The sequence below is a fragment of the Amblyomma mixtum genome, chromosome 1, assembly GCF_055824585.1.
Source record: "Amblyomma mixtum isolate Tamu chromosome 1, ASM5582458v1, whole genome shotgun sequence".
NCBI lineage: Eukaryota > Metazoa > Arthropoda > Arachnida > Ixodida > Ixodidae > Amblyomma > Amblyomma mixtum.
The window spans coordinates 176,073,449-176,090,211 of NC_143012.1; the positions used below are offsets into that span (position 1 = coordinate 176,073,449).

General features: G+C 44.0%; 1 non-coding gene across 1 annotated transcript; it reads left to right on the top strand.

The window, feature by feature from the left end:
* The first annotated feature begins 7,153 nt into the window (after positions 1 to 7,153).
* Positions 7,154 to 7,226, top strand: TRNAK-CUU (transfer RNA lysine (anticodon CUU)). The gene has a single exon. It is a non-coding gene; the product is annotated as a tRNA-Lys (tRNA).
* The last annotated feature ends 9,537 nt before the right edge of the window (positions 7,227 to 16,763 follow it).

Consider the following 16,763-nt stretch of genomic DNA (forward strand, 5'->3'; position numbering starts at 1 on the left):
TGTACAGGTGTTGTGGGTAGGGTTTTCTTCCAAGTTCCTGTGCATTCCCCTTGATGAGCTCCATATGGTGCACGGCTGGTACAGTCGCCGAAAACCGAATCCATGTTATAGCCTTCCCTCCTCAGAAATTATAACCATCAGAAAAGATGTCGGACCGACGTGACTGCAGAATTGATCCGAAAGAAAGGGAGAAACGTTCCCCAGATTCCATGTCGCTCACAGTGAAGTCGAGGAAAAGCCATCAAGGATGTTATTACCTTTACAGTAGCAAAGTGCCTTACTGAAGCCTTGGGTTCAGGATATAAGATAACCAAATCGCAAGTGGGGACCTTTTGTTTGAAGATAATGCCCAGAACTGAAAGCTTCCATGCATAGTATTCATCCTGGACATCCCTGTCACAGTAACTGCTCATAGGTCGTTGAGCATGGCCCGCAGTGTGTTATCGGAGAACGATTTGATACATTGAACAGAGAAGGAAACGTCGGAAGGGCTCAGTCACCAGCGTGCCACCGATGTTCACACAGTAAAAACTACAAAGCACTAAGTGCTCACGTTCAACCAAGGCACACTTCTAGATTCAATAGAAGTAGGATACCTAAAAATAAATGTGCGCCCATGTATTCCGGACCTTCGTCGATATTTCAACTGTCAGAAGTTTGGCCATAGCTCATAAAGTTGTTGCGGCCACCAAACATTGCCAAAAGCACTATCCAACCGAGAACTGTCAAGCTTCACCGCAAAGCGCAAACTGCGAAAACGAACACCCCGCCTACTCAAGGTCTTGTCTAAAGTGGAAAACTGAAAAAGAAAAAGAACCCTCTGAAAATAAATCAAACGCTTCATATAAAGAAACGCGTAAAAGGTTATCACATAACATAGGCACGTTGTCTTTCACCGCGGAACCAAATTCTGCCGATGTGGTGCGGCGGGGCTTCGGCTTCGGCACCTGCCCTGGCAACGCACGGTGAGCCTGACGCGGGGTCATCCGCACCGCCGGCAGACGAAGCGATGGCTGCTCTGCCATTCCTGGAAAGGAGGCCCGCCGGCCCTTGAGTCAATACTCCATAAGACTTCTTCCGAACGAGGGAGGTCAGCATCTCGCAAGCCTTCAGCTTGCCGCGGATCTCCAGTGCCGCCATTGAGGCAATGGACGAAAACCCTAGCAAATCCACGATACAAGGGCGGCACAGCGCACTTGGGCGTGCCAAGAAACGAACAGCTCTAATAACGGGCCCCAAGAAACCGGGAGCCTAGGTTTCTAACTATGCACCTAAGAAACTAGTAAAAATGGCATTTCTAATTCACTGCAATTGTCGTGGTCTGCTAAAAAAAACTATTGCCAAGTAAAAGGTCTTTTAAATCCATTCGGACTGGTAGCGTTATGTCTACAAAAAAAACAAATTTAGGAGCGCATGAACATGTTAAAGAAATACAAAGATTTTCGTTGGGACCGAGAGCAAGCATCTAGGCTCTACGGGGTGCTGCTATTGTCATTCAGGGTAGTGTTTAAGCACGTGAAATCAAGCTTAAAACCAAATACAAAGCAGTTGCAGTGACTGTCTTTCATTCTGATATAATCACAATATTTTCTATATATCTTGAGCCACACCTAAAAGCCACACCTTCATGACTTGGACTTAGAATAACTTTTAGAACAGCTCCCAGAGCCATATCTGGTAGGGGTAGATCTTAATGCTCACTCCGGTCTTCGAGAAAGTGCACAAAATGAGACAAGGGGTCGTATTTTAGAATATTGTAATGCAAACAACTGCTTAATACAGGCAAAAACATGCTGTTTTCCAAGCTTAGGAAAAATGAGCTGTATAAGTTGTCTTTCAGTTTACCCTATCATCCGAGTGTTGAACTGAATGAAATGTTTACATACTGCATCATTACTGCGGCACGCCTAGCCATCCCTCAGCTCTTGGGAGTGGTTGGATAGAACAACAAGGTGTGGTAGAGCAAAGAATGTAGAGAAGCGACAAAAGAGCGAAATAAAGCCTGGGAAATTTCTTGCAGGTACACGACGCACGAGGGCCTTATAAACTTTAAAAAGGCGAGAACTTATGCACGGCGTATCCGTCGCAACGCCGAGAAAGTTTCGAGTAAAAATTACATATCGTCCATAAACAGGTAAACCACATCCTCAAAAAATGTGGGAGCAAGTTCGTACGTAAATTAAATGGCAACTTCTCCCCTTTCATAATTGCTTTCCTTAAAGCTCCTCATACACAGACAAGTATAGAGGAACAAACTGAGATCCTAGATGAACATTTCTCAACTGTTCCCAGTTCCGCACACTACACAGAATCATTTTTAAAATACAAAAGCACACCTGAGAAAAATAGACTTCCAACTGGTGGCTGCACAAATGAACCACTTAATAAATTAATCGCAATCCAAGAAATGAACAGTTTTATCTGCTGCCAAACAGATTGTTCCCGGCCGTGATGAAATACATTACCAAATGCTCCAACATCTTTCCCAACCTCCAGTAGAAGCACTTTTGAAAATTTTTCATAAAATTATTACACTAGGAGAAATTCTGGAAGCTTTGAAAAAAAGCCATTATAGTGCCATTTATGGAACCTGGAAAGCAGCCAACATTCCCCTGGTAGTTATTAACCGCTAGCTCTTACCAGCTGGCTCGGCAAGTCTTTTGAAAGCGTTTTGGATATCAGGCTAACTTTCGTGCTTGAGTCTTGTTAACTTGTTGACATTCATCACTGTGGTATTAAAGAGGCACGCTCGGCAACAGACCATTTAGTTCGCCTCGAAAATACTACCGGGAAGGCTTTCATACTTAGACAGCGCACTCTTGCTGTCGTCTTCGATCTCGAAAAGGCATACGACACAACCTGGAGGTTCGGGATACTCCGCGACTTACTTAGCAGAGGTTGGCGTCCGAAAGAGGATGTTGAACTGCATAAGAAACATCCTATACAACCGCTCATGTACGCCTAGGTTCAACCATCTCAAAGAACTTTGTTCAGGAGAATGGAGTACCACAGGGGTGTTTTAAGCACTACACTCTTTGTCGTGAAAATGGATTTCTTAAGCCAAATAATCCCAAAATAAATTATGTACTTAGTTTATGTTGACGATCTCCAGATAGTGTGCACGTCAACCAACATACCAAAAGGTGAGAGACGAGTACAATGACTTTAAATAAACTAGACACATGGGCAGACAGAAATGGATTCCAGTTTTCTTCTCAAAACACAGTGGCTGCTACGTTCTTTCTCGAATGAGGCTTACAAAAAGATACCACCCTACACCTAAGGAAACCGAATTGGCAGTAAAAGATGAACACAAATGTGTAGGTATGAGTTTCAACAAACAAAAAAACAAAAAAATTCACTCATAAACAACTTAAAGAAGAAAGCTTCTCGATCCTTAAATGTCCTAAAGGTGCTTTCACGAAACGGTGGGGGTCCGATAGGACATGCCTTCTGTATGCACATTTATCGCGCTCTAGCACGGTCCTGAACAGATTACGGGTGCATAGTGCGCGGTTTCGCTAGGACGTCCTACCTAAAGAGACTGGACCTAGTACATAGCTCAGGCCTGCGCTTTCAAGTGGAGTAAACATGAGATACCCGTAAAGAGTCTCAATGTAGAATGCAATGAGCCCCACCCCGCAGATAGAACCATGCTGACATGCACATACGTCTTAAAGACCCGTACACTACCAAAACATCTTTTCTATCCTATCGTTACGAACTGTCCATTCAAACAACTGTTTAGACACACCCCAAGCAGTCAGAGCGCTCCTCCTATGCTTTGAAGAAAAATGCCAGAATTAAGTAATCCTGAACACATTGCCCGATATTACACGGAGACCTCACCCACTGCCACCTTGGTACACCTTCCCTTCCGTATGCGACTTAACGTTGACGCACAATGACAAAAAGTGAGCCCCACAACAATATATACTGCTTATGTTTTTGGCAGTGAAAAAAATACAAGAATGACACAGCCTTTTACAGGGTTATCGATAAAACGCCACTTTACATTGGGAGTGCGATAATACAAGGGGAAAAAGAAAAAAATGGTCATGTTACCTCAGGGCGCATCCGCTTTTACTGCAGAATATCACGCCATTGCTGTGTCTCCAGAAAATAATAATTAAGAAACACATTGAAAACAGTGTTACCTAGACTGACTTCCTCAGAGAAATTGCAGCACTAAACTCCAAATATACAGTTTAACCCATAATAGGAGACCTAATACATAATGTAATAAAGGCTGATACAAAAGGACGCGCAATAGTTTTTTCTGGGCCACTGGTCATGCGGGAATCAGCGGAAACGAGAGCGCTGATGCATGTGCCGCACGTGCCCGTAATGTACAAATAAAACAAGTAGCTCTACCTCATAAGGACTGCATGTAATTTGTCCAAAGTTGGTTTTGTTTGATATATGGGTTCAACTTCCCAAAGCGACTCAGGCTATGAAGGACGGCGTAGTGAAGGGCTCCGGAAATTTTGACCACCTGGAGTTCTTCGTACACTGACGTCGCACAGTACACAGGCTTCTTGAGTTTCGCCTACATCGCAATTCGACCGCCGCGGCCAGGATCAGACCCGCGTCTTTCGGGTCAGCAGCCGAGAGCCATACCCAACAAGCCACCGCGGCGGCTTTGGTCCAAAATTCCATGCAGAGAGGAAAATGGCAAGCTTCAGGGGATAGTGAAGTCAACAAATTGCATTTTGTGAAGCCCGTTGTGGTTCTGGCAGAATGGAAGACCTGTAGGCACCAGGGACGTTTTATAGACATACGTTCAATGACATCGCAGAGCACATGGGTACCCTTTGCGTAACGCCTCCACCGGCCGCGGCGGCCGCGTTTCGATGGAGGCGAAACGCAAAATGCTCCCGTGGGTTGTGCAATTTCAGTGCACGTTGAAGATCCCCAGGTGGGCAAAATTAATTCGGAGCCCTCCACTACGGCACCTCTTTCGTCCTGTCTTCTCTCTCCCCCCCCTTTATTTCTTCCCTTACGGCGCGGTTTTGGTGTTCACCGAGATATGTGAGACAGATACTGCGCCGTTTCCTTTCCTCAAGAACCAATTACAAGTAACTTTATGTCGTCTCCGCATTCAGTACGCACACCTAACACAAACTTCCTAGTGACAAAACAAGAGAAACCAGTTTGTGAAAAACGTGTAGATGAACCCCCCCCCCCCCCCCCCCCCGTTCACCTTCAGGCAGAGTAATAAATAATGTTTTCCCGGGCTGCCGTTCTGTTGGCACAGTTCTCATTGCTTCGTCAGAGCCCCCTAGATCGCAATGAGGCGGCGTTGTGACTAACCCCCGGCAGGCTGTAATGTCACAGCGCCATAAAACAAACCATTGGAACCAACTGGACATTCTAATTGGAACTAATTAGACATTCCCATTGCTTCCAATTCGATTTCGCAATTGGAACCAATTGGTTCCAGTTGTGTTTTTAGCCATCCGACCAATTGGATCAAACTGGACTAGCCAATTGGGCCCATTAGGTCAGGCAGTTATTTCATCCAGAAAATATTCATAAAATATGTTACATTCATTGAGAAAGGTAGCTAAATGTTTTTGAATAGTATGCTCTGGATGTGGGATAAATATTTATACAACTTAACATATTGTAATGTGCAAAAGGAAAACTGATTTATGAGGATGGCACGGAGACACCCTGCCTAATGCCAATCAACATTTTTCTCCGTAATTCAAATTAGCATGCTTTTATCGAAATCAAAGCCAACAGACCCGCATACATCACACAAGCAACACTGCACATTCAGGCGCTCGTAGCATACATTACCTCAATATGTACATCCAGAGAACACACTTCTGCTCCAACTTATGTACCCAATTTATGAGGCTCTCATGCTGGGGCCAGTGCCGATTACCCACTGAGCGCAGTTATTTAATTTCACCTCCAGTGGTGGTGTAGATGATGAGTACAATTTAGCACGTTAAGGTGCTGATAGCTTTTATGATAAGAAGCATATTAGTTCTAAGTTTTTGTCAAATATGCATACATTCATTGGATAAATTGGGTGCAGATAGGCGGACCAATTGGATGTAATGGCTAATACCAATTGGGCATATAGCGAGCAATCATCGCAGAAGACGACGACAGCCCCTGCAAGCCTGCCAAGCACGCGCAGACTGGATTTCGTGGCTGCTTATTCAGCCCGAGGACATCATCATCATGATCATCAACTGCAAGGCCGGCGGCACGCTGTCCCGTTCCCGTCTGGCTGAGCGCGTCCCGCCAAATATATTTGTGGAGACCCGACGACGAATCGCAGACACATTCGTCGCCGACGAAGAATCGCAGACACAAGAAATCGTCGGGTCTCCACAAATATATTTGGCTAGACGCGCTCAGCCAGGCGGGAACGGGACAGCGTGCCGCCGGCATGCAGTTAAGCAGCCACGAAATCCAGTCTGCGCGGGCTTGACAGGCGTGCCGGGGCTGTCGTCGTCTTCTGCGGCCGGACCCCGATGGCACGCTATAGGCTCACCAATTGGAAGCCCAACTGGTCCAATTGGATAGTCCATTTGCACCATTCAATTGGAACACCGTACCATTTGGAACCTGGTGGAAACTGAAGTCGTCCAATTCGAGCCTATTGGAACCCATGGGAAATCCAATTGGTTCCAATGGCTTTTTTTTTACCGGGAGCCCTCTACACCAACGTTGTTTTTCAGAATTTTATGAAATTCTGGGTGAAACAATTTTCCCTTACCTCCAGCTTGTGGCATGATAACCTTAAATACTTATGCGCCAGTAAGCGCAACGCGACACAACGCAAAAGAAAACGACACGGCACAGCACAACACAACATCCATTTGCTTCTACTTTCTTGGGCTGTTTCCGCATTCACGCGACTCTCTGAGCGGGTCCTCGCATTTCCTGCTGCGTTAGATGGCACAGCGCCACATACTCTGCGACCTGCCGAGCGCAGTAGACGGCTTGAAGAACGTGAGGAGAAAAAAAGGGGCGAGAGGCAACACTTCGCACAGCTTCCCAGCTTCTCAGGACGGCTGTGGTGCCAGGTCGGCTGCCCCGACGCCGCCGACCGTCTCCTCGTCAACGACACGTGCTATCTCTTTGTTGCTCCCATTCTTTCTGTGGTTATTTTTGAAACACCTTTCGTGTCGGCCGGCTAGCTCAGTCGGTAGAGCATGAGACTCTTAATCTCAGGGTCGTGGGTTCGAGCCCCACGTTGGGCGCTCATTTTTTTTTTCACTTTTTGATGCTCCTTGATTTTTTTGCGATGCGTGTTGTGTTGCGTTGGGTTCAATGGCACATAAGCAACTAAGGCCATTATGCGCCACACACAAGGTTTGTATGCATTGTGGGAAGAAACTAAAGTGATTTCGCATCTCACACTTTCTTCAGAAGCTTTGGTACGTTAGAAATTTAAAAACGTTGGAAATTTCAAGAAATGCTTTTTCTTCCAGGAGTAACCTAGGGTGCAATGGGATGTGTTAAGCATAAAGTTGTTTGAAATGCTTTCGTGTTAGTTGTACGAGCTGAGTGCAGGAACATAAAATGTGGTTATGGTTACCACTTCTTTGCAGAGTTCAGATGTTGGCTTGTCTTCTTTTGTAAGGATGAAGTTATGTGCAAGGTGTGGGGGGTCTATACGAAGTCGACAGAAAATCACTTTGAAACGTTCCTGGAGCGTGCTCGACTTCCATTTATCTAAAAGGGACTTTACCAAGTGTAGTTGGTTATTTGCTTCGGTGTTCCAAGCGGACTGCCTGCCATTTTTTCTTAATTTCTGATGTTCTTAATTTCTGAGGTTAATGCAGTCCTTAAAAGGCCTATTTACTTTTTAAATTTGCTTGCCTTTGCTTGAACTGCGCACAAGTCTGTTCTCTCGCCTTTTATTCGGACATGACTCGGTACCCAGAAGAGTTTTGTTTTTTCCTTGTGGTGTGGTTGTTATGTTATTATTATAACATTCTTATTATTATCATAATCTTCGCTGAGGTTGCGCGAGGAGTTTTCCACTTCATACTACATCGAATAAAACACGTTTAGAACTTTTTCTCGGTTGTTTCCCTCTATTGAAGATGCGTGTTATGTGGTTTTGTAAGTGTTTTTGTCATATATAACCAGCATGTATTGAGCAAAATACTGCACCCGCTACCAATACCAATGCTTTGCACGAGCTGCATTGAGCAGACGCTCCGGACCTGTCCAGACTCCCGCCTCCCGACTTAAGCAAGCGTCACTTCGGGCGGGTGGTAATGACGGCCGTTTTTCCAGTTTCGGTATTGAAGAGGTTGATTTTTGCGTGCCGTTGGCGCCTTATATACTGTTTTAATCCCTAATGTAATGTTTTGAGGGTAACATACTCCGGCAGTGTACTGTAAAAAAAAAAAAAAAAACCTTTTGACAGTTAGCAGAATTTTGGTCAAGTAGGCCTTTAACGTGCATCGCACAGCCTATGGGATTCTTTGCGCTTCGCCTCCATCGAAACACGGCCGCCGCGGCCTGGTTCGAACCCGGTGACTCCGGTTCAGCAGCCGAGCGCCCTACCACTCTCGTGGTTTTTCAGTTCAGTTAATCTGCGCGGAATTAGCTGTGGTTGCAGTCGGAATCGCCATCATCGTAACACGCCAGACCAAAACGCCCCGCATTTGTTTCCAGCGGGTGCATTTGACGCATCCTGGCTAATCCTGGTCCCGTGCCTTGGAATTTCACCAGGTGTTGGACCTTCACCGCCGGCGCTGTGGCCCAACAATTTCTGGCTGCACAGCGCCAAAATACTACAAGTACTTTCGAGAAGCTTGCAGGCAAAGCAACCTCTCCGGTGCCCGTAACTCGTCGAAATAGCCAAAATTTGTAGGGCCACAGCGTCGACGGTAAACGCGTTTTCCAAAGTAAAAAAACTGATATGGATATTACTTGCGGTAGGCTACACGCCTTTCAATAATTAAGGAGCCTAACAATAATAGTTAAAAGTTAACTATTCAGTATTAGTTACCAAGCCTGCTAGTCAGCACGTCTTGCCTGTATTATGATGTACTACACTGCTGACAATGCTATGCCAAAAAATCACTCCTTTAATTCAAAAAGCCCATTTTTAAAAGTTGTGTAATGTCTTAGGTGAAACACCCTTTGTATGTGCAATTAGCTTAAAGGTGACAGCAGGACTGTGAAAGTGCGTAATGGTTCTGCGGCTGACTTTTGCGAACAGGGTACTGTGCTTAAACAGATGTAGTACACAAACTACAGATGACATGCCCAAAAATTCTGGACGAAACATTTTTAGTGGGAATTTGTTCTGAAGGCAATTTTTTCGCATACCGTCAGATTTCGCAACAGCAATAAACATATTCGCAAACGCTACCTGGGAGCTAGGTTTTGTAGCTTTGCACTTTTTATTGTCAAAAACGGACCCCATTCGTTTTCCGTGGCGGTCTGGAACACTACGTGCGAGCGAAGGACAATGTTTGAAACCACGATTTTGCTACTTATCGGTAGAGAAGGCCATTTTCCTCAGTACGCTAATAACAGTTCTACAGTTATTCTACAGTTGCCTCATAAATAAAATTGATGTACAAGAGTACTGCGCGAAACCGAGACAGCAGAGTGGCGAAAAAAATGGGGCAAATGATTCCCTGCATGAACATAGAGCTGGAAAGGGTGAAACCCGGAAGGAAACAGTCAAGACAGATAAGTCAAGACAGTACCCTTTTATTTGGGGCTAAATCAGCTTTGCTTGGAAGCTGGCAATATAGACGTAAGCGTTAACAAGGAGCTGACATTTGTGTACCAGGCAGGAGCAGTGTAGAAAACATTGAACATTTTCTTTCGATCTGTAAAGCTATGCATCTAGATATCAGAAGACACATTTATTTATTTTTTTATTTATTTACAATACTGCTGGTCTTATTGCAAGACCATAGCAGGGACAATTAGTACAGTGCAAAAAGAAAACAAATATAAACATATTATTCAAAGGCAGCAAACATGGCATAAAAGCAAAGGTAGGGAAAAGTGAATTGGCCATAGCAAAAAGATATACAGAACAGATCTTCGACAATGGTAGGCACAACTTCAGAATGCACTCAAAATCGCATACACGACAAGTTAGAAGGGGTTGTCTTCTTGCCTAGATTTGCGGTCACGGTTGTTGCATCGCCACTGTGCATTACGACAAATGCTCTACCTGTGACACGAATGATGTAAGGATTGAGTGCAGGTGATGTTACGATCCAAGCGATTCCATTCACTAATGGAGAGAGGGAAAAAGGAATGCTTAAACTTGCCATTATGGCACACATACTCGCTTAGTGTGTTCTTATGTTTGTGCCGTGAAGGTGGCGATTGTGAGTATGTTACGTATTTTTGCACATCTATCCCGTACTGCTCGTGTAATAATTGAAACAAAAATTTTAAGCGCGCTTGTTTTGCTCTTGCGGATAGTGTTTCGAGACCGGATGAAGCTGCAAGCAATTTTGAGGAATCTGTGCGCTTGCATTTATTGTGAATTATTCGTAGGGCTTTGCGTTGTATAGCCTCAAGTTTTGTGATGTTAGATATTGATTGGGGGAACCAGACTGTGTTCGCGTATTCTAAGACTGGCCTTACAAGGGTTTTGTAGGCCAGGAGTTTAGAAGATATTGGTGCGGATCGTAAGCGTCTCCTGATAAAGAGAAGTTTCCGTAAAGCAGTAGACGTGATATTAGCAATGTGAAAGTCCCACCTCAGGTCAGAGGACAGCCTAATACCTAGGTATTTACGGTGTTTAGTTTTCGGTAATGGAACGCCGTTTACAGAGTAAGAAAAGCAAAACGGGAATTTTTTTCTTGTTACTGTCATACAAACGGAGTTTTTCGTGTTTATTGTCATTTGCCACGTGTTACACCATTATATTATTTTTTAGAGAACTGTTCAACGACATATGGTCTTCGCGGTTGTTAATTGTTTTGTAAATAATGCAGTCATTTGCGAAGAGCTTAATGCTGCAATCAATGTCATTAGTTATGTCATTGATGAAGAGCAGAAAACAACGGACCAAGGACTGATCCCTGAGGAACGCCCGACGTTAAAGGAACTGTTTTGGATGGAACATACTCCAACAAACTGAGACCGATTTGACAAAAAATCTTCTAACCAAGATAGTAATTCGCCTTCCCCGATAATAGTTTTTAGTTTTCCTAGCAACTTATAGTGTGATACAGAGTCGAATGCCTTTGAAAAATTGAGCAATATTATGTCTGTCTGGCTACAAATATTAATATTAAGTGCTAGATCGTGTACAACTCTGTTAGTTGAGTAACGGTTTATAACCCGCGTAGGAATCCATGCTGATCGGGTGTCAGTATACTATTGCGCTCCAGGAATGAGGTTATGTGCTTCGAAATTATGTGTTCCAAAATTTTACACGATGTACTTGTAAGAGAGATAGGCCTGTATTTTGAGGGTGAGGTAGTGTCCCCTGATTTATGAATAGGTATGATCTTTGCCATTTTCCAGTCTCCGGGTAGCCTTGATGATGAAATAGACTTGCGAAAAATAACACCAAGGTATTTGCTACACCATTCGGCATATCTTTTTAAAAACTCATTTGGAATATCATCCGGACCTGTTGATTTTTTTGGATCTAGGTTCAGCAGAAGATTGAAAATCCCGTCGTCGGTAATTCTGAGAGGTTCAATATTTAACAGGGGCAAATTGCAGGAGTCGGGGATGATGCCGTTATCTTTAGTGAAGACTGAAAAGAAGAACTCCTTGTACTTATTAGCAGTATTGGCCTTATCTTCTACAGAGAGACCGGACTGCACCGTTTTACGGCAACGAAAATGGCTCCAAAACCTGTGTGGATTATTTTTAAAAACACTTGGGAAAGTTACATTGAAGTAGTAGTCTTTCGCTTGTTTCGTGACCTGCTTGAGCTTTTCAACGGCAATACCTAGTTTAGATTTCCTCAAATGACTACCACCTTTGGTCTTGACAGCTTTGCGTAACCTCTTTACATGACGCTGCGCGTGAATGACGTCTCTAGTGATCCAAGGGTTATTTTTAGCGATGCGTTTGATCTTGAGCGGGACAAAGTTAGTCACACAGTACTGTACAGCGCGTTTAAAGGTAAGCCATGTAGCGTCTATATATGTTTGCAGATCTGTCTGATGCGTTTTCGGCAAAGCTGTCGAATTCATGGGCGAGGTAAGTTAGGATTGCTGCGTCGTCTGCCTTTGCAAAGTTTTTTTTATGGTGGTGGTTGGACAGTGGCATGTCGTGGTGCACTGTAGCGGTCATTCACAAACTGGGATTTTATGGTCTGAGATGCCTTCGATGACGTGGGTTGCAACACGATGGACGGGGAAATGTTCACTGATTAAAATCAAGTCAAGAACGTTTTTTGTTGCGCCTTGTACGCGTGTAGGATCGAGAACGATTTGATGGAGGTTAAAGCTTATTATCAAATTAATTACAGCGTCGGAGATAATTGAAATGTGATGCATGGTAGTCCAGTCGACATCTGGCAGGTTAAAATCGCCCATTAGAATGATTCGTGAGTTACAACAATATTGCTGGAGGAAATCTTGAATTACCGATATGCATTCGTGTCCAGAAGAAGGGCTTCTGTGGAAGCTGCCAATTATAATGTTGCTGTTGTTGCAAATAACTTAGCAGAAAACAGCTTCAGCATCGGTTACTTCAGGAAGCATGACAAATGGGATGCGCTTTTGTATCATAAGTGCTACGCCACTACCGCGGGAGGCGCGATCCTTTCGGACAAGTGCATAGTTCGGTGGAACAATTTCATCATTTCTGACATCTTGGGAGAGCCAGGTTTCAGTAATCGAAACTATGTCTGGTTCGTGCTCAAGCAGAAGAGTCTCTAGGGATTCGACTTTATTTATAACGCTTCTCGCATTCATATTGATAGTCGTCAATTCTTTGACCATGCTCCTCGTCGAGTCATTGGTGGGCTTAGATCGGTAGAGCTTTTGAAGCGAAAAGCTTCACTAGGCTCGTCAACACCGTGCTTCGCGTGAGCCACCCCTTGGCGCCGCCGCGGCGCGCGCTACGTCGCCACTTCTCCTTCTCGCCACCGTTTTACCGCTCGCCGCTGCCGCGCTGTCGCCGCCGCCATCCCAAGAGGAGAAGATTCTTTCGCAAGGGGTTGCGAGAACGCGTGAGCGGCGGCGGCGGCCATAGAAGAGGCCGCGCGCTACGTCGCGCGCCAGTTGCTTGCTACTACTCTGACCACCGGGCCATCTTTATGGCTATACAGAAAGTGAAGACATTGTGTCCATTGAAGAATAAGAAATAAAGAGATTTTAATAGCCTTGTATAATGATTGTACAAGCTTTGTATACCTAAGACAACACGTTTTGGAAAGGCCAGAAAGCTTTACCCAAATTGTAACCTTACGTATGAAACCTTAAGCCAAACCACGAGCATCGCCACGAAGCTTTTCGCTTCGAGATATCCAGGCTTAACACTTTAGCTAAGCCTCAGCCCAACTTTTTTTTCCAGAGGTGGCTGGTTCGTCTTCCCATCATGTTCCTTCAGAGGCACTCGATTATTCCTCTCATTGTCCCAGACATATGCACGGCCGTTGATGAATAACTTGTCGAAGGCTAAGGACACCTTTTCTTTTCTTTCGCGTTCTTTTTTCGCGCTCGCCCAAAGATTTTTCCTGATTTCATGAATTCTGGGGGAAAAATCTTCGCCAATACAGAATATTGTGTCCTTTAGCTTGCGACCGTTCTTCAATATAGCTGTCTTCTGTCTCGAATACAATGGTGCGCCTCGGATGTGTCCATGGTGATGGGCCTTAAAAGAGAAAGCGATGTGCGAGCCCTGATTGAATCTCGCAGCTGCTGGGCCCACATGCAGATACCACGGAGGCAAAGGTACAAGCGGGTTCGAGTGCCATACTGGTCGAGGTACTACATACGAACGGGAGATGTAAATAGGACACGACAACGGAATAAAGATTTGAAATTCTAATGTCTGTAAATGCATTAGTGGTCTACTCCGTCGGTAGATGTTTAGCATGGTAAACCTTGCCTGCTGTGTTCGTCGTTTTTTGACTGTGGATCGACAAGCTTCCCGCCAATAAATCTACAATGTCACTTTTGTGATGCATTTACTTCTCCTGACGAATGTGTTTGTCGCTGATTTCGGTCGTGCCCTTCCCATTGGAACTCCGATTCTTCAGCGCAATGCATTCGGGATTGTTTTGTGATGTATGCATATATAGTCAAATGCCGACAATTGGAAGGGGACAGAAAATTTCCCTGCAATTCTAACAGATGCAGTAGGGACTGGACTGTTGCACTGCGGTGCGCGGGTAACTGCCCTGCACTCAGCTAGCATTCAACAGAAAGATTTAGAACCGTGAACCTATATTTACGCGCCCCTGTTTGCAATCTGCACTGCAGACCTGCGCTATTTACACTCGAAAGTATTACAGTGTTTACTCACCCCCTGAACGCACTATTTTCCAAAGAATCTCTGAAAATTATGGAGGTGCGTTCATTACGCGAGGTAAAATATTGACAGGAATTTGAAGTAGTTTAAATGGACGGAAGGTTGGCAGGTGAAATAAATGCTTCATACGGTGCGAACCACCTTCTAAATATAAGAAAAATCAGCACAGGTTGTTATGCATCACAATATAAAGTTAATGATACCAAGACACAAGACAGTGAAAACGGGGTTGAAAAACTGCCGCCCCCTTTCAGTTATGCCTCCTTTAGCAAAGGTTGCTGAGGAGAGAAGGTTTTTTCGGTTAAGCTGTTTTTCACCCCGTATAATTTATTCACAAACCAGGGATATGGATACATGAATGGAAAATGAAAATAAACTGATCTAGATTTTTTCAATGTTGTTTCACTTTCAATTTCTTGTTGTGAGGTATAATACATAATTCAGACAAATATACAGTACTCTCTCTCTCTCTCGTATATAACCCACCCGTAACGCTGTAAGGTGAACGGTTGCTCACAATTTCGGTACGAATGTAGTCGGGAAAACTGGCGTCGCACTCAGGTCGGCTAATGGGCGTATGTATAAACGCACATCTCTACTACTGTCTGAAATGGCGGTGCTCGGCGTACTGACTGCGTCTTACGACCGCTCAATGACGTAGCTCTATTTTTCTTGTCATCACAGGGATTCTCTGCATCGCATGCGAGCACAAAGACTAATACACGCCGCCGGTTTTTCTCGTAATGGGGTTAGTAACGTTTTCGCATTAAAATTCGCCACCGACACTTAGGACTGCTTATGTGCGGGAATGTGAAAGCATTAATGTCCCTGGGTGCACTGACACCAACCCATACACACATTATCAATACACACACAAGCGCGTATGACACCACCCGGAACGCTGTGCGACGAACGGTTGCCTCACAATTTTTATTGACACTGCAGAGGAAAGAATTTTTCCTATATAAAAAATTCTTTTACTAATAAAGTAATTATTTCTGTTTATATCATGGTATTGAAAGTGATATTCCCGACCCAACGTGTTTTCTACGGGAATTCTCCTATGATGTAAAATTTTGGCTGTGGTAGAAATAAAGAAACTGAAGCTGAAACTCAATATAAAATAAACATTGAACGACAGACGACTGCTTACGGTTATGAGACACTAAAAGCAAGATAGCACGACTGGTAATGATCGGTACGATAATATCTTTTTTATGAAGCCCGTCACGTACCATGAACTAAATGAGCATTTGTATTAATTCGAAGCTTGCTCTTTTTTCTTCAGAACTGCGTAGCAATTTGCATTCCTTCACTGCCAATGTGTAATTATTGTGTCGTACAGTTGTCTGGTCCTTCCGTCTTTACACCTGAGCAAAACTATGCATTATACACAATGTAAATCGCTGTGAACTGCCACAGAACGTCAAGAATGATTTTCTACAGCTAAGAAAGGCCATGGCAGAGCTCTGCCGTCATGTAGTGCATGTTGGTGAAAACCAACATGCGGTATTCGTCGCGGCAAGGTAATTCATATATCTAGGACTTTGCACCATGCGTGTCCAGCACTTTTCGACAAGAATTTCGAATATTAAAATACTATTTGGTGCTGTATGGAAATACTGAAAGTGATGGTCCATTCTTTTTATCAGTAGCAATATCGTTCTTTCAACGTTCTTCCATCGCTCGCATCGAGCAGTCAAGGCTGCCATAGAAAATAAAAGGGGAACGGTTCTGACACTAGCAATAACACGAATAGCAAAAAAATAAATGAAAGGCGGCAGGACACCAGTTGTGCTGTTTTATTTGCTGTTATAGTGAAATCTTATAGAATATATAAAGATTGCGTTCATTCTTTAACGTTGAAAAATGTTTTTGTCTAGAATTGGTGGATATGGCACTCACATATGCAGGATGTAAGAATGGAGCGGAGTGAATTTTGCAGGTACTTTCTGGTCCCTCGAGGTAAAAACAAAATTTATAAAAATTGTACCTTGCACATACTAAGCAATAAGGCAGAAACTGTCTCAGCAAGCTGTGGATAGGAAAATGATAGGTTTAACTTTCTGAGACGCGAAGAGAGCGCGGTGGGTCACGGAACTAAAACGAAAAAAAGAATTGGTTTTTGAGGAAATGAAAGCTACAGTAACTGTCAATTCTTTGCGGACACCTCAACGACGCCGTGAAGGAAGCGAGTAAGGTGGAAGAGAAAGAAAAAGAGAAAGAGGCGCCGTAGTGGAGGGCTGCTGTATAATTTCAGCGAACTAGTGTTCTTTAATGAAAAAATGAAAAATTGTTTTTTT